Source organism: Stomoxys calcitrans, chromosome 2 (assembly GCF_963082655.1).
Source record: "Stomoxys calcitrans chromosome 2, idStoCalc2.1, whole genome shotgun sequence".
NCBI classification, from domain to species: domain Eukaryota; kingdom Metazoa; phylum Arthropoda; class Insecta; order Diptera; family Muscidae; genus Stomoxys; species Stomoxys calcitrans.
This window is the reverse complement of record NC_081553.1, coordinates 51,810,465-51,830,121: the sequence shown is the minus strand read 5'-3', so window position 1 is coordinate 51,830,121 and position 19,657 is coordinate 51,810,465. Positions and strand designations below refer to the sequence as shown.

The 19,657-nt window shown below is 38.9% G+C and overlaps 1 protein-coding gene across 1 annotated transcript in view; it reads left to right on the top strand.

The window, feature by feature from the left end:
- Window positions 1-219: 219 nt before the first annotated feature.
- The window catches only part of LOC106082133 (calexcitin-1), a 124,945-nt gene continuing 105,507 nt past the window's right edge, over window positions 220-19,657 (top strand). Inside the window, exon 1 of the mRNA XM_013244474.2 lies at window positions 220-433. The gene's annotated coding sequence lies outside the window, so the exon portion shown is untranslated. The remainder of the gene's footprint in view (window positions 434-19,657) is intronic.

Below are 19,657 nucleotides of genomic sequence, written 5' to 3'. Positions count from 1 at the left end.
ATTGTAGCCGATGAAATGAATGCTGCAGCATCGTCATCGGCATCGCCATCGCCTGCGTTGTCGTTGGCATTGTTGTTCGAGCTCTGCTTTAGGTCTTAGCTTTTCAGGTTGTGCGCAGCAACATAGCAGAGACGAGGTAGTCTGTTCGTTTCGTTTTGTTACCAAAAACCAACTGCCAGGCAAATGATACCAAAGTATAAAAGGCCTGTGCTGAGCTATAAAGAACATCACTGTTATTTCAAACGTGTGCTCAAACCAACGGCTTTTTTGTCAGTCCCTCGGAAACTCTTACACTCATCATACACAACAAAGAGATAGACCAAATATTTCTGGTGCTAACCGAACAAAGCAAAAAAGAAAACACAACACTATACCGTCAGTGTGATATTTCCGTTACTTTTTCTCAATTCAAACGAAAAGTAAATACCAAGCGGTAAGTGTTTAAAAAATTCCAAAAAATACGTGCTGAAAATTAAGACAAATTTTTGTAAAACAAGATTCATATGGAATAAAGTTTTGAATTACATTGAACAAACGTTTTGCTTTGGTGAAAAAAAAAAATTCATTAAAGTTTTGTAACTGTATTTATTTGTTCGTTTTGTATACGAAGTGCTTTTCCAATTAAATTTTTACCTGAGGCAAAACTGTGATGTGCAAGAAGGAAGAGCATTTTCCATTAACACAAAAATAATACAAAACAAAGTTTTATTCATAAACTGTGCTGCCGAATGCCCAAATTAAATAATCTGAAAGTGAAATGAACAAATGCAGAATGTTTGAGAAACTAAATCATTAAATTCTAATCTGGAAAAAGGGAGCATATTAGACCTTAAAAGAAATTTATTATTCATACAAAAATTTAATTCTTGTATAAAAGGAAATATCAAGGACTGGCAAAGTGATAATTGTTATTTGGAACGATGGATTTATAAAATTGAACTTGTGTGTTATTTAAAAAAAAAAATTGAAAAAAATCAAATTTGATGCTTGTTAGAGAAACGGATTATAAAAACAAAAGTATTAAAAATATATATATAAAAAAAAAAAAACTCTAAACAATGTCCGATAGTTGGGGTAATTGAGAACTGCTTATACAAATATTAAATATCAAAGAATTTTACAAAAATATTGAAACAAAAATTGATCCGATTTTTATGAAATTCACTACTAATGTTGTGAGTCAGAAGAAAATCTTTCCTGCCAAATTACGAGAGAATCGGTTAACAATTGAGCACTTAATTGCAAAATTTCTCAAAATCTGACGAACATATATATGGGAGCTATATCTTAATCTGTACCGATTTCAATCAAACTTCTTAGATATTGTGGAGGTCGTCGAGAAAGGCGTTGTGCAAAATTTTTGGCAAGATTGGTCGTTAAATGCGCTTGCTGTGGCTCTAGAAGTGAAAATCGGGGGATATACATATATGACAGCTATATTTAAATTTGGATCGATTTCTATGAAATTCACCAGTAATATTAAGAGTCATAAGAATATTACTTCAGCAAAATTTCGAGAGAATCGGTTAACAAATTAGCACTTTATTGTAATATTTCTCACAATCGGACGAACATATAAATGGGAGCTATATCTAAATCTGAACCGATTCCGACCAAACTTTACGGATATTGTAGTAGCATTCAAGGAAAGCGTTCTGCAAAAATTTTGGCAAGATTGGTCAATAAATGCGCTTGCTGTGGCTCTAGGAGTGAAAATCGGGCGATACTTATATATGAGAGCTACATCTAAATCTGAACCGATTTTTATGAAATTCACCAATAATATCTAGAGTCATAAAAAAATCCTTCCTACCAAATTTCGAGAGAATCGGTTAACAAATGACCATTTTATTGCATTATTACTGCAAATCGGACGAATATATATATGGGAGCTATATCTAAATCTGAACCGATTTTTTCCAATTTCAATAGGCTTCGTCTCTAGGCCGAGAAACATGTCTGTACCAAATTTGAAGACCATATGATGAAAATTGCGACCTGTACTTTGTAAACAAATTAACATGGACAGACGGATAGACAGACGGACGGACAGACGAACGGACATAGGAAAGGACAGACGAACGGACAGACGAACGGACAGACATAGCTAAATCAAACCAGAAATTGATTCTGAGGCGATTGGTATGCTTATCAATGGGTCTATCTCTCTTCCTTTTGGGTGTTACAAACAAATACACTAAGTTGTAATACCCTGTTCCACAGTAGTGGTGTAGGGTATAAACATATGGTATGGTATTTTCAAATACAGTCCGATCTGGACCATACTCGGCTAGGATGACGCAACCCATTGGTCATAAGTTCAGTGAAATCCTGCAGTAAATGATGTTCATGTAAGCCCATGACCTGAAATTGGGAGATCGGTTTATATGGAGCAATAACCATATACAATTCGATGTGGACTATACTCGGTGTAGGGTGGGTGGGGTTAACAGAACTCACTGAGCCTAATATCAGCGAAATCGGGAACTATTTTATGGGACATAAATTGGTTTACAAGGGTTTAAGATTGGTCTATAAGGGAACTATATCAAGGCATAGTCCGATATAGATTATCTTCGAATTTAACATACCAATTGATAAAAAACAAGTAAAAGGGCGATAAGTTCGGCCGGGCAGAACTTTGGATACCCACCACCTCGGGTATATATGTTAACCACCTTTCGTCAAAATCCGGTGCAAAAGTCATACCTTATGTCCCATAGCAGAAATATGTGGAGGGGCTTAACTTAACTCTTTGTCCCAAATTTCGGCAACATCGGACAATAAATGCGTTTTTTATGGCCCCAAAACCTAAAACCGAGAGATCGGTCTATATGGCAGCTATATTCAAATCTGGACCCATCAGTGCGATAATGCAGAAGTATGTCAAGGGGCTTAACTTAACTCACTGTCCCAAATTTCGGCGACATCGGACAATAAATGCGTGTTTTATGGGCCAAAGACCCCAAATCGGAGGATCGGTCCATATAGCAGCTATATCTAAATCTGGATCGATCTGAGCCAAATTCACGGAGGACGTCGGAGGGCCTAAGACAACGCACTGTCCCAAATTTCAGCAAAATCGGATAATAAATGTAGCGTTTATGGGCCTATGACCCTAAATCGGATGATCGGTCTATATGGCAGCTATATCCAAATGTGAACCGATCTGGGCCAAATTGACGAAGGACGTTGTAGGGCCTATCACAACTCACTGTCTCAAATTATAGCAAAATCGGATAATAAATGTGGTTTTTATGGGCCTAAGATCCTAAATTTGGGGATCGGACTATTGCCGCTATATCCAAATCTGAACCGATCTAAGCCATATTGACGGAGGATGTCGAAGGTCCCAAGACAACTCACTGTCCCAAATTTCAGCAAAATCGGATAATAAATGTGGCTTTTATGGGCCTAAGACCCTAAATCGGTCTATATGGTGGCTATATCAAGATATAGTCCGATATAGCCCATCTTCGAACTTAACCTGCTTATGGACAAAAAAAGAACCTGTGCAAAGTTTCAGCTCAATATCTCTATTTTTAAAGACTGTAACGTGATTTCAACAGACAGACGGACGGACATGTCTAGATCCCATCCTTCGGTGATGGGTATAACAAAAAACGACAGATAGACTATAAGCAAAGAGGGGATATGCAGACAGACAGAAATGGCTTACCCGTATTAACAAGAATGCCTGAGTCGAACTACTCATTTTATTACAGTTTTATTACAATTATATCGTCATTTGTAAACCGATTTTCACGAGAATGTACAAAAATTCGTTCATTAGCCTCGATGTTATTGATTAATTTTATAGAAATCGGTTCAGAATTAGATATAGCTCCCATATAAATGTTCCTCCGATTTGGGCTAGTATTGCAATGATTTGGTCATTTGTTAACGAATTCCCACGAAAATTGACACAAAGGTATTTCTATTGAACTTAATAGAAATCAGTTTAGATTAGGATACAGCTCTCAAATGTATGCATCTCCCGATTTTCACTTTTAAGGCCTTTGCTAACTAACCCATTTATCAATCGATCTTTTCAAAAATTTGAACAACGATTTACTCTATGGCTCCTACAATATGTACGGATTTTGATCGAAATTCTACATATCAAATTTTTAGCAAATTTTAAATTTGACAACTATGTAAAGGTCGGCTTCGCCCGACTTTAGCTCCTCCTTACTTGTTTCGTATTGCTTATTAGGATCAAAAGGGAAAAAAATGGAAGGTATGCGCTTTGCTACTTGCAAAAACAAAATTCTCCTTTATGGAGTGGGACGGTCTAATGTACATCCTTTGCAATTTCTATCACTTCTTTCCCCGATTTATACCCTTCACCGTAGAATGGGGGGGGGGGTATACTAATTTCGTCGTTCCGTTTGTGACTCCTCGAAATATTCGTCCAAAATCCCATAAAGTATATATATTCTTGATCGTCATGACATTTTAAGTCGATCTATCCATGTCCGTCCGTCCGTCCGTCTGTCCATCTGTTCATATCTCTATCAAAAGCACGCTAACTTTCCAAGGAGTAAAGCTAGCCGTTTGAAATTTTTCACAAATACTTCTTATTAGTGTTGGTCGGTTGAGATTGTAAATGAGCCATATCGGTCCATGTTTTGATATAGCTGCCCTACAAACCGATCTTGGGTCTTGACTTCTTGACCCTCTAGAGGGCGCAATTCTTATCTGATTGAGCTGAAATTTTGCACATGGTGTATCACTTCCAACAATTATGCTTATTATGGTTTAAATCGGTTCATATCCTGATACAGCTGCCATATAAACCGATTTCGGGTCTTGACTTCTTGAGCCACTAGAGGGCGCAATTCTGCTCCGATTTTGCTGAAATTTTGCATGAAGTGTTCCCTTATGACTTCTAACAACTGCAGTAAATATGGTTCAAATCGGTACATAACCTCATACAGCTGCCATTTTAACTGATCTGGGATCTTAAACTTCTTAAGCCTCTAGAGGGCACAATGAAGTGTTTTGTTATGACTTTCAACAACTGTGCTAAGTATGGTTCATATCGGTACATAACCTAATACATCTGCGATATAAACCGATCATGGATTTTAACTTCTTTAGCCAATAGAGGGCGCAATTTTTATCCGTTTTAGCTAAAGTTTTACATCAACTGTTTTGTTATGATTTACAACAAGTGTCTTAAGTCTGGTTCAAATCGGTTCATAACCTGATATAGCTGTCATATGAACCAATCTTGAGTATTGACTTCTTCAGCCTCTAGAGGGCGCAATTTATATCCGATTTGGCTGAAATTTGGCATGAGGTCTTTTGTTATGACTTCCAACAACTGTGCTAAGTATGATTGATATCGGTCCATAACCTGATATTGCTGTTATATAAACCGACCTGGCATCATATTTTTGTTTGCTTCTAGAGGGCGCAATTCCCATTCCATTGAGCTGAAATTTTACATGACGTGTTTCTTTATGACTTCCAACAACTGTGCTAAGTATGGTTGAAGTTGGTCCATAACCTGATATAGCTGCCATATAAACCGATCTTGTATCTTGACTTCTTGAGCCACTAGAGAGCGCAAATTCCAACCGATTTGGCTGAAATTTTGCAAGGAGTGGTTTGTTGTGACTTCGAACAACTGTGTCAAATATGTTTTGTGTTGGCCCATAACCTGACATAGCTGCCATATAAACTGATATGGGATCTTGTCTTCCTGAGCCTCTAGAGATTGCAATTAATATCCGATTTGGCTGAAATTTTTCATGATGTGTTTTGGTATGACTTCCAACAACTGTTTTTAGTATGGTCTAAATCAGTATATAACCTGATATAAAAAAATGCAAATTCTGCCCATGAACATTCCACAAAGGAACAGGGGCAAACTTCTCACATAAGTGCAATCCAATTCAAGTTTAATCTCAATGATAAGAGGCCTCCTTTTTATAGCCGAGTCCGAACGATGTGCCGCTGTGCGACACCTCTTTGGAGAGAAGCTCGTAAATGTTGCCAGCATTAGGAGGGGAAAACCACCGCTGAAAATTTTTTCTGATGGTCTCGCCAGGATTCGACCCCAGGCATTCAGCGTCATAGGCGGACATGCTAACCTCTGCGCTACGGTGGCCTGCGTAGATATAACTGCCATATAAACCGATCTCCCAGTTAGACTTTATGATCCTCTAAAGGCCGTAATTATTAGTCCATTTGCCTGACATTTTGGAGGTGGTGTTTTTCTATGACTGCTAATAGCCATGGCAAGTACGGTCCATACGGTCCATAATTGTATTTCAAAAGTCTTTCAAAGAACTTGACAAATGCGATCCATGGTGGAGGGCATATAAGATTCGGTCCAGATGAACTTAGCACGCTTTTACTTGTTACTCTTAACGGCTTTGTCAACTTTTTCCACAATGTCTTCTTTTCTGACTTTTAAGCTATATACGAATTGCATATACGGATTGTCCATTTCAAATGAAATTTTGTCAATATTCGATTTTATAATTCGAGAATAACATATTTATTGTTCCGTTTACAGAAACCTTCATGAATTGAAGCACATTTTACAAAAAAATGTCTATACAATAAAATTAATTGAAAATGTTATTAAAAATGTCAAGCATTACATATTGCGACCACCTTTATGAGTGCTGTCATTTGTCAAAAAGCTAAATGTAAACAAAAGTATTGTTAAAAACAACAAAGTTAAATGACCAAAATTTAAAAAAGGTTGCAGCAAAAAACTGTCATTTTTCAAATGACATATACATGAATGTTTTGACTCGGCTCGATTGTAATTTTTTTTTGTTGCTTTTAACTCCTCATTTAAAATTCAACCCTTTTTAGTGGCCATAATTGATTGTGACCATTTACAATAATGCCAAGGATTGAAAGCTGGCTAAAAACTCCGAAAATCACCTTAAAAACAGAATTTACACACACACACACACACATACACTTACAACAATTCAATTCCGCAATCATAAATAAATAAGTGGTAAAGGTTACGTGCCATAATTGACCATATTCATCAAAATCATGTAAGAGTGTATTTGTGGTTTTATTGTTTGTTGCTTCTATTCCGTTTCCGCCATGTATCAAAGTGTGCGTGCGTGGAATTTATTACTGCAATTTTTAAACACTAACTATAACATTTTCAGTTTTTTAGCTTGTGTGCTGGTGTTGGTGTGTGAAATTTTTTCTTTTTTGGTATATTTCTATGTTGGAGTTATTGAAGAGATTAGTGGTCATTGCAATGGCTGCTTAACTTGATTTATTCGCTCATACAAGTTTATTCTTCAAAAATATGTATTGGGGTGGTTTGGCTTCTTGGCTGGTGAAAAGAAGCAGATTGCTAAATAAGATATGTAGAGTGATAGTTTTCATGCAGAATTGGGGTACACGAAAACATAAGCATCTGAGCTTGGAAATAAAGAACACATGTTCCAAACCCAAGGAAACTAGTCTGTCCACCACTGTTTTTAAGAGAGAATACCAAGTGTCAAAGGGATTATGATACATATAGTGCGACATTGCAAATTGCAAATTTTGCCCATGAACATTCCACTAAGGAAGAGGGGCAAACTTCTCATATATCAATGAGAGCAGTCCGATTCAAGTTTAAGCTCAATGATAAGGGGCCTCCTTTTTATAGCCGAACGGCGAGCCGCAGTGCGACACCTCTTTTGTGAGAACTTTTACATGGCATAGTACCTCAGAAATGTCGCCAGCATTAGGAGGGATAACCACTACTGAAAATTTTTTCTGATGATCTCGCCAGGATTCGAACCCAGGCGTTCAGCGTCATAGGCGGACATGCTAACCTCTGCGCTACGGTGGCCTCCTGTGCGACATTGTTTAAGTCATATTACCTTTCAGCTGCTTTCAATGTTGTGTAAGGTATGAAAATATGAGATTTTCCATCTTAGGTCCGAATATATTGGGTTGCCCAAAAAGTAATTGCGGATTTTATAAAAGAAAGTAAATGCATTTTTAATAAAACTTAGAATGAACTTTAATCAAATATACTTTTTTACACTTTTTTATAAAGCAAGCTAAAAGTAACAGCTGATAACTGACAGAAGAAAGAATGCAATGGCAGAGTCACAAGCTGTGAAAAAATTTGTTAACGACGACTATATGAAAAATCCGCAATTACTTTTTGGGCAACCCAATACTTTAATTATACCCATCATCGAACGATGGGGGTATACTCATTTTGTCATTCCGTTTGCAATACATCGAAGTATCCATTCTAACCCTTTGAAGTATATTTAATCTTGATCAGCGTACAAATCTAAGACGATCTAGCTATGTCCGTCCGTCTGTCTGTTGAATTCACGCTACAGTCTTTAAAAATAGAGATATTGAGCTGAAACTTTGAACAAATTCTTTTTTTGCCCATAGGCAGATAAGGTTCGAAGATGGGCTATATCGGACTATATCTTGATATAGCCCCCATATAGACCGATCCGCCGATTTAGGGTCTTAGGCCAATAAAAGCCACATTTATTATCCGATTTTGATGAAATTTGGGACAGTGAGTTTTGTTAAGCCCTTCGACATCCTTCGTCAATTTGGCTCTGATCGGTCCAGATTTGGATATAGCTGTCATATAGACCGATCTCTCGATTTATTGTCTTGGGCCCATTTCGCCCATTTCTTCTCCGATGTCGCCAAAATTTTGAACAGTAAAATGTGTTGGGCGCTTCAACATTCTTCTTCAATTTGGCTTAGATCGGCGTAGATTTGGATATAACTGCCATATAGACCGATCTCCGGATTTAAGGACTTGGCCCTTAAAAGGCGCATTTATTGTCCGATGTCGCCGAAATTTGGAACAGTGAGTTAAGTTAGGTCCCTCAACATCTTTCTGCAATATGCCACAGATCGGTTCAGATTTGGATATAACTGCCATATAGACCGATCTCTGGATTTAAGGACTTGGACCCATAAAAAGCGCATTTATTGTAGAATTTCGCCGAAATTTGGGACAGTAAGTTGTGTTAGGCTCTTCGACAACTTTCTGCTATTTGGCTCAGATCGGTTCAGATTTGGATATAGCTGTCATATAGACAGATCTCTCGATTTAAGGTTTTGGCCCCATAAAAGGCGCATTTATTTTCCGATGTTGCCGAAATTTGGGACAGTGGGGAAAGGTATACCCCTCACCATTTTTCTGCAATATGACAGAGATCGGCTCAGATCTGGATGTAGCTGCCATATAGACAGATCTCTCGATTTAAGGACTTGGGACCATAAAAGGCGCACTTATTGTCCGATGTCGCCGAAGTTTGGGACAGTGAGTTAAGTTCAGCCCCTCAACATCTTTCTGCAATAAGGCATAGATCGGTTCAGGTTTGCATATAGCTACCATATAGACCGATCTCTGGATTTAAGGACTTGGGACCATAAAAGGCGCACTTATTGTCCGATGTCGCCGAGGTTTGGGACAGTGAGTTAAGTTATACCCCTCAGCATTTTTCTGCAATATGGCAGAGATCGGCTCAGATTTGGATATAGCTGCCATATAGACCGATCTCCGGATTTAAGGACTTGGTCCCATAAAAGGCGCATTTATTGTCCGATTTTTCCCAAATTCGGGACAGTGAGTTGTGTTGGACCCTTCGACATTCCTCTTCAATTTGGCTCCAATCGCTCCAGATTTGGATACAGCTGCCATATAGACCGATCTCTGGATTTAAGGACTTTGGCCCATAAATGGCGCACTTATTGTCCGATTTCGCCAAACTTCGGGACTATAAGTTGAGATAGGCTCATCGACATCTTTTTGAAGTTTGGCCCAGATCGGACGAGATTTGGATACAGCTGCCATATAGACCGATCTCTCGATTTAAGGCATGGGCCCATAAAAAGCGAATTTTTTGTCCGATTTCGCCGAAATTCGGGGCAGCGAGTTAAATTAAGGCCCTTGACATAATTCTGCAATATGACACAGATCGGTCCAGATTTGGATATAGCTGCCATATAGACAGATCTCTCGATTTAAGGTATTGGGCCCATAAAAGACGCATTTATTGTCCGATTTCGTCCAAATATAGGACAGTGAGTTATGCTGAGCCCTTAAACATTCGTCTTCAATTTGGCTCAGATCGGATCAGATTTGGATATAGCTGCCATATAGACCGATCTCTCGATTTAAGATTTTGTGCCCATAAATGGCGCACTTATTGTCAAATTTTGCCGAAATTTGTGACAGTGAGTTGTGTTTGGTCCTTCGATATCACTCTTCAATTTGGCCGAGATCGTTTTAGATTTGGATATAGCTGCCATATAGACCGATCTCTCGATTTATAGTCTTGGCCCCATAAAAAACACATTTATATTGCGATTTCGCTGAAATTTGACACAGTGACTTTCCATGTCGTATATGCTTTAGATCGGTCTATATTGGATATAGCTACCAAAAAGACCAATATTTTGTTCCACAAAATTGAACAATGTCTTGTACTTATTAGACCACTCAATATCCGTTTCGAATTTGGTCCAAATCCGACCACATTCCGATAAAGCTGCTATGGGGCATGATTTATGCATGTTTCACCACATTATCAAGAAAGGTGGTTTACATATATACCCGAGGTGGTTGCTACTCAAAGTTCGGCCTGGCCGAACTTAAAGCCTCTTCACTTGTTTTTCATTTAAATTTAATTAAATTTTTTTTAAATTTAACAAAATCCTTAAAAAACATCCTAAGAAGCTAACAAGTATCTCTTACTTCCTTTACAATTTTCTTAATCTATAATAAATGCAACAATCTGCCAAAGTCTTTTTTCTTCTCCATTAACCAAATAATAAACTTTTTCATTATGACAAACACAACATTTGTTAAATTTTTCACAAAAACATTTCTTATGCAAAAATTCCATAACAAGATGAATTATCAACAAGAACAACTCTGTTAAGTATTTTAAAAGAGACTTGTGATATGCCATTCCAACAACAAAGCCTTTAAGAATTTCTGTCTTAAGTGCTGACAATTCTAATCCTTAGAGTCTTGCAAGAACAATAACACCAGAGCTGTCAACAATTCACAAAGATTTAATGTGCGCGGAGATTTATGAGGATTCGAATGGATTTTACCAACATTTGATCCAATTAAAATAACTCATACGCACTCGTATGTCATGACAAATGTTCATCAAATAATCATAATTAATGATTTAAATACATAAAACGAATTCCTTACTAATGTGATTAAATTCAAAGAAATTCCTACGGCCTTGCATGAAAATATGTTTGAGAGATTGCATGCCTATCTTCACCTATACCCTATGTTGTATCCCAGTTGTAGGCAGTGGATATCCAAAGGTTCGTTAGCAACATTGACAGTCTCACTAAATGCTCTACTGTCATGTGTTTTTTTTTTTGCTAGACATCATTAGGATAAATATTTTCATTTTGTAGCCAAAAAAGGCAATGTTGTCTCTTTATCACCGCAAACAAGAATGTGGTCCAACAAGGATATCTCTTGTGTAATTTCAATTTTCTTTATTTGTCAACCAATTGTCAGAAATGTTCATCAGGTCACACATACACACACACAAGGTTGAACTGAGAAATAATTTTCTCCTTAAATATTTGGGTTTTTTATTTTGATTTATGGTTGCATACAATATTTTTTTTCGGATTGTTGTTTTCTGATTTTTTGACCACATGTGTTTTGTGGTTGTATTGAATATTTAAGAAATTAAATTTTTAACTTATTGGTAACCAGAAAATGCCACAACCTCAAAACGTATAGTAAAATAAGTAAAAAGGCTTTAAGTTCAGCCTGGCCGATACCCACCAAAATTGCAAATTTTGCCCATTAACATTCCACTAAGGAATAGGGGCAAAATTCTCGCATATCAATGAGTGTAGTCCGACTCAAGTTTAAGTTCAATGATAAGGGGCCTCCTTTTTATAGCCAAGTTCGAACGGCGTGCCGCAGTGCATCACCTCTTTGGAGAGAAGTTTTACATGGCATAGTACCTCCCAAATGTCGTCAGCATTAGAAGGGAAAAACCACCGCTGAACATTTTTTCTGATGGTCTCGCCAGGATTCGAACCCGGGCGTTCAGCATCATAGGTGGACATGCTAACCTCGGCCATAGGGCGGCCTTCTGGCCGATACCCACCATTTCAGGTATATATTAAGGGACATTTCGACAAAATCCGGTTAAAATCGAATTATGATCTGATCCAGGTCAAACCCAGCATGAACGCCAAAGAACAAACGCAACTCTTTATTCCAAAATTCAGCGAAATCAGGTATTTGTGATAGACCGTGCATCGAACGATGGGAGTATACGGCAGCTTTATCCCAATAGCGTCCGACCTAAACCATACTCATCATGTTCAATGAAAGGAGTCACACAGCTCTCAGTGCCGAATTTCAATGAAATCAGGTAATAAATGCGGCTTCTAATTGCCTTAGACCACACATCGGTAAGTCCGTCTTTTTGGAGTCTATAACCGTATCAAGATATTGTCAGATCTGAACCACATACGATATGGATAGGCCTCTTGAAGCCTAAGACTTCTCAATGTGCCAAGTTTTAGCGAAATCGACCAATAAATGCGGCTTCTATGGGACTTAGACTTTAAATCGCGATATCGATCTTTATGGGGCCTATATCAAGATATTGTCCGATATGAGCCATAGTCAATGTAAATGATGGAGTTACCAAAACAACTCACTGTTCCAAATTTCAGCGTAATTGGCTTTAAAAGCTCCTTTTATGGCTCTAAGACGTTCAATCGGGAGATCGGTATATATGACAGCTATATCTCCAAATATTAACCGATCTTAACTGTATTCATCATATCTCTGCTCAGAATTTCAGCAATAACGGGGGTTTTATTGACATTAGACAATTTATCGGTTTATATGTGGGCTATATCCAGATATATTCCGATATAGCCCTTCTCCAATCTTCTGGGCATAAAAATAATATGTACCAATTCAGCTTGATATCTCTATTTTTATGCCCTCCAACACAGGATGGGGGTGCACTTATTTTCTCATTCTATTTGTAATTCTTTGAAATATTCATCCAAGACCCCATAAGGTATATATATTCATGATTGTCAGGACATTATAAGTCGATATAGTCATGTCCGTCTGTCCGTCCATGTGTCCGTCCGTCTGTCCTTCCGTCTGTCCTTCCGTCTGTCCATCCTTCTGTCCGTCCGTCCGTCTGTCCGTCCGTCCGTCTGTCGTGCGTCTGTTCATCCGTCCGTCTGTCCGCCCGTCTGTCCGTCCGTCTGTCCGTCCGTCTGTCCGTCCGTCTGTCCGTCCGTCTGTCCGTCCGTCTGTCCGTCCGTCTGTCCGTCCGTCTGTCCGTCCGTCTATTCGTCCGTCCGTCTGTCCGTCCGTCTGTCCATCCATCTGTCTGTCCGTCCGTCTATCCGTCCGTCTGTCCATCCGCCTGTCCGTCCGTCTGTCCGTCCGTCTATCCATCCATCTGTCTGTCCGTCCGTCTGTCCGTCCGTCTATCCGTCCGTCTGTCCATCCGCCTGTCCGTCCGTCTGTCTGTCCGTCCATCTGTCCGTCCGTCTGTCGATCCGTCTGTCCGTCCATCTGTGCGTCCGTCTGTTCGTTCGTCTGTCCGTCCATCTGTACGTCCGTCTGTCGATCCGTCAGTCCGTCCATCTGTACGTCCGTCTGTTCGTTCGTCTGTCCGTCCGTCTGTCTCTCGAAAGCATACTAACTTTTGAAGAAGTAAAGCTAATCGCTTGAAATGTTGCACAAATACTTCTTATCAGTGTAGGTCAGTTGGGATGGTAAATATCGCTCTATATTTTGATATAGCTCCTATATTAACCCTTCTGGGATCCTAACTTCTTGAGCCACTAGAGGGGGCAATTCTTATCCAATTTGGCTGAAATTTGGCGCAAAGTGTTTTGTTACTACTTCCAACAATTGTGTTAAGTATGGTTGAAATCGGTTCATAGCCTAATATAGCTGTCATATAAACCGACCTTGGATCTTGATTTCTGGAGCCACTAGAGAGCGCAATTATTATCTGATTTGGCTTAAATTTTGCACGATGTGTTTTGTTATGACTTCCAACAACTGTGCTAAGTATGGTTCAAATTGGTCTATAACCTGATACAGCTGCCATATAAACCGATCTGGGATCTTGACTTCTTGAGCCTCTAGAAAGCCCGATAACGATCCAATTCGGCTGAAACTTTGTACAAGGGCTTTTTTCATGACCTCTAACATATGTGTCAAATATGGTCTGAATCGGTCTATAGCCTGATAACGTTCCCCTAAAGGGAGCAATTCTTATTCGATTTGGCTGAAATTTTACAGAATGACTTCTAATCTGATCTGCAACATTCAATTCAATTGGCATAGCAATTCTTTTTATTATCCTTTGATTGCTTAAAAAAGGATACCAGGAAAAAACTCGATAAATGCGATCCATGATAAGGCTGAAAATCTGTCACGTACGGTCTAAATCCTTTGTGTAAACCTTTACCAGAATCTATGGTAATGGATTGCCAAGATTCGACCCGGCCCTACTTAGCACGCTTTTACTTATTTAATATTATAAAGTGACATACATAAGGAAAGACGGACGAACAGACAGATAAACAGGGCATCTTCCCCACATGCCCAACACATGCTATCTCTTGCCACACCGACTGTGCATAAAAGAGCTTGTAGTCCTATGTGTCCCATTATAATACCAAAAGCTATTCTGACGTCCTTGTTACTTCCTTTCAGTAATAGCCTCGTCCTCACACGATCCGAATCATTTCATAGAATTTTCGCCGTCCTACCAACTGATTCGATGTTCCACATTGTTAGCATATAACAGACCTTAAATCGGACTGCGTCGACCCGAAAAGCTGGCCTTCACCGCCAAATCGTCTGCCCTTTCATTCCCCCTTACTCCGTTATGGCGCGAGCACCTAAAGGATGCGGACTGTGCCATCCTCAGAGAAGGCGTTAATGTCCTTCTTGCACTGAAAGAATGTTTGTGACCTTACCGTGCTGGTTGTTATTGCCCTTATGGCCATTTTACTGTCCGTAAAGATGTTCACACTTGATGTCTTCGTGTTAGTACCACACCATCTCACGCATTCCGTGATCGCCCGGATCTCTGTCTCCAGAACCTTATTATGGTCAGGCAGTCTAAAACAGATTTCAGTCCCTGGGTTCTTAATGAAGACCCCTAGGTCCACTCTGTCTTCTAGCTTTAATCCATCCATGTAACATGATATTCTGATATATTACGCTAATTTTCAGAAACGCCAGATCTCGGAGAAATTTTGTGTGCTCTCATATAGTACCCTAAAAATAAAAATTTCGTATCCAAATTACGGATGGGGTACCTAGGGGGGCCGCCCCACCCTAAAACCTACCAAACATATATTTAGACCAATCACGACAATATAGGACTCAAATGAAAGATATTTAGGATACAAAAACGTATCTGATATCCATTTGTCGAACCAAGTGTTAGGGGGACCACCCCAACCCCCAAAACACCCCTAAATCGGACATATTTACCGACCATGGCAATATGGGACTCAAATGAAAGGTATTTGCGCGCAGAAAAAGAATCTGATATCCAAATGTGGGACCATGTTACTGGGGGTTCACCCCTTCCCCAAAACTCCCCCCAAACAGGACTTATTTACCGACCATGGGAATATGGGTCTCAAATTAAAGGGTTTTCAGTGTAGAATTAGAATCTGATATCCAAATATGGGATCAAGTGTTTGGGGAGCCGCTTCTCCCCAAAAACATACCCCAAAGGGGGACAAATTTACGACCAAAGGTCTTTGGGAGTAAAGCACGAATCTGATATCAATATTTGGGAAAAGTGTCTATGGGGCCACCTCACCCCCACAACACCACCCAAATTGTAAGTATTTGCTGACTTTTGCAATATGAGGCTCAAATTAGAGGGTTGTTTTTAGAGTGGAACACGAATTCGATGTATATTTTCAAGGCCAACTCACAGGGTGGCCGCCCATCCCCCAAAACACCCCCCAAGCCGGTCATGTTTGCCGACTATGGAAATATGGGGCTCAAATTAAAGGTATTTAGGAGTAGACCACGTATCTGATATCAACATATTTGAGATTAGAAAACGAATTTGATAACCTATTTTTGGGCCATGTGTTTGGGGGACGCCTCATCCTGTAAACTCCTCTTAAGCCAATGGCAATACTTTTTCAGGGCCATGTATCTGGGAGTACACCTTACATCCAAACTTAAATTCGTAGACCAATAAAGATCATATGGGATTCAGATAAAGGCACTTATATTGTTAAATTGTTAGTCAAGCGATATACTATTTTCGTAGCATGGTATTTCAGTAAAAAATTTTTAATTGTCAAAATAAATATTCCAAGGAAACTTTTGTTCCATATAAAGTAAAAGAAGGCGCAGCGGAGCGGGCCCGGGTCAGCTAGTCTCTTATATATCTTACATAGAAGTTTCACGCGACGAATATTTTTACAAACAACATAAATTCGAAGACTAACACCACTTAACCATGTTTTGAAGTTCTCGCTAAGCTTTGGGCGACTATAAGTTGTCCAAACTTTAAACGACATTCATTTACAGCAATTATTTTGTTATCACAACACCCATTATTCATGGCTAGCCTCGATTAATTGCCTGCTATTCATAACAGGTGCCTTCCCAGAGCATCATACTACATCCCCAGTGGGCCACTTTAATTCTATTTACGTAAATCCTTAAAAAAAGTTAATTGAATATTTGAAGTTTAACAGAAAAAAACGTCTTTCCTCTCGACACACACAAGTGTGCACAGCATAAAAGAGAAACAAACCCTTCTATGAAATAAGGTAGCAAAGACAAACAACTCTCTTTCTATAACTCTCGCCACCACTACTTCTACTTCGTACCCTTGAATTTTGTGCACATACTTTCTCATTGTTTGGTATTACCTGTCCTGCAGCCAGACAATAGCTAAGACAAACCTACACCAGATTGACACAATTTATCACTGGCGGCGTTGACTACAGGAGGTATACAAACAAGAACAGCAACAACAACAACGACAATAACAATGGCCAGGACAACTTCTAACTTGACCCAATCATCAGCTTCATTTTAATAATTAATGTAAACGAAGCAACATCAAGCCGAAAATCTTTTGGTCTTAGGTATCGCTTGTTTTTTGTAGCTTCTGGCATTATGGGTGTTGTGGGGGCACACCTTTGCCAATTACTTTGCTTGCGGCTGCTATGCCTCCCCTGGATGTACACAAATCGAAAGTGCAAAGAGCCCAAAAGTCCAATTTGATTTGATTAATGTGTGAAGATAATAAAGGCAGCATGCGATTTCTCTCTTTTTCGCCCACCCCCGAGAGAGATGACCATTTGGCACCAAGGGCTTGATTTTAGATACAAAATCTTGGGTTTTCGTTTATTTTACTGTTTTTCACTGTTGACCTGCCAACCGGGGAAAAAATTATATGTTTATATTAGAAATTTAAATATTATTTTTAGTTAAGCCAATATCCTGGAAAAGATACCGCATAGCCAACCTGAAACCTTCTGTGTTGTCGTCAAACAAAGCAGAATGATTTTTCTAAAAACATTTACAGCCAATACAAGTGTATTATTTGGATATTTTCCTTACCAAAAGAGATTGGAAATCCTTTATATTCCACAAAGGATTCAGTGGAAAGTGTATCTCTAGATGTACAACAATCTGAAGTATCTCTTCGCTCACAGCTTTTGAAATGTTTTTCTAAATATACACACACACACACACACCCACACTCACACACACGCTCCCAAATATAAAAGTAATTTTATGTATTCTACTCTTTTTTATGGATTCTGTGTTTATCAACAACTTCAAAAATTGTGAAGTGAACATTTCAAGGATATACATGAAATGGAAAGTTTACAACTGGCAAAAATATTAACAAGTGTTCAAGGAGTTTGTTTAAATGCTGCAAAGTTTTTATTGTCTTCCATTTATTATTTCACCAAAGAAGTATATTGTGGTAATAATGAAACAAGTAGCTACGTGCTAAGTTCAGCCTGGCCGAATGTTGGAAAACCACCACCATCGATACTGGTGAAATTTCAAACTAATCGAAGTCGTAACAACACCACGGGCAAATTTTAAGTTCAATCTTATATAAAAAACGGCTGAATCGATTATCTTGAAATTTTCACAGATAGTGTAGGTTGTTCTGGAAGGAAACATCTTCTTCTTATATATAACAAGTAAAAAGGCGTTAAGTTCGGCCGGGCCAAACTTTGGATACCCACCACCTCGGGTATATATGTTAACCACCTCCCTTCAAAATCCGGTGAAAATTGCATACCTTATGTCCCATAGCAGTTATATCGAAATATGTTCCGATTTGGACCAAATAGTTATAAGTACAAGTCATTGTTCAATTGTGTATAACAAAATATTGGTCTTTTTAGTAGCTATATCTAAAAATATACCGATCTGAACCATATACGACACAGATGTCGAAAAGCCTAACATAAGTCACTGTGGCAATTTTCAGTGAAATCGGATTATAAATGCGACTTCTATGGGGCCAAGACTTTAAATCGAGAGATCGGTCTACATGGCAGCTATATCCACATCTGAACCGATTTGGGCTAAGTTGCAGAAGAATGTCGAAGAGTCTAACACAACACACTGTCTCAAATTTCAGCGAAATCGGACAATAAATGCGCCTTTTATGGCCCCAAAACCTAAAACTGAGAGATCGGTCTATATGGCAGCTATATCCAAATCTGGACCGATCTGTACCAAATTGCAGAAGTATGTCAAGGGGCATAACTTAACTCACTGTCCCAAATTTCGGCGACATCGGGCAATAAATGCGCCTTTCATGGGCCCAAAACCTTAAATGGAGAGTTCGGTCTATATGGCAGCTATATCCAAATCTGAATCGATCAGGGTCAAATTAAAGAAAAATTTCGAAGGGCCTAACACAACTCACTGTCCCAAATTGCAGCAAAATCGGATAAAAAATGTGGCTTTTATGGGCCAAAGACCCTAAATCGGAGGATCGGTCTATATGGCAGCTATTTCCAAATTTGGACCGATCTGGGCCAAATTGAAAAAGGATGTCAAATGGACTAACACAACTCACTGTCCCAAATTTCAGCAAAATCGGATAATAAATAAGGCTTTTATGGGCCAAAGACCCTAAATCGGAGGATCGGTCTATATGGCAGCTATATCCAAATCTAAACCGATCTGGACCAAATTCACGAAGGATCTTGGAGGGCATAACACAACTCACTGTCCCAAATTTCAACAAAATCGGATAATAAATGTGGCTTTATGAGCCTAAGACCCTAAATCGGCCGATCGGTCTATATGGGGCCTATATCAAGATATAGTCCATTATAGCCCATCTTCGAACTTAACCTGCTTATGGACAAAAAAAAGGACCTGTGCAAAATTTCAGCTCAATATCTCTATTTTTAAAGACTGTGGCGTGATTTCACCAGACAGACGGACGGACATGTCTAGATCTTCTTAAATTTTTGCGCTGATCAAGAATATATATACATTATAGGGTCGGAAATGGATATTTCGATGTGTTGCAAACGGAATAACAAAATGAATATACCCCATCCTTCGGTTGTGGGTATAAAAATCAATTTGTGTTTGTAGGTTTGTTTG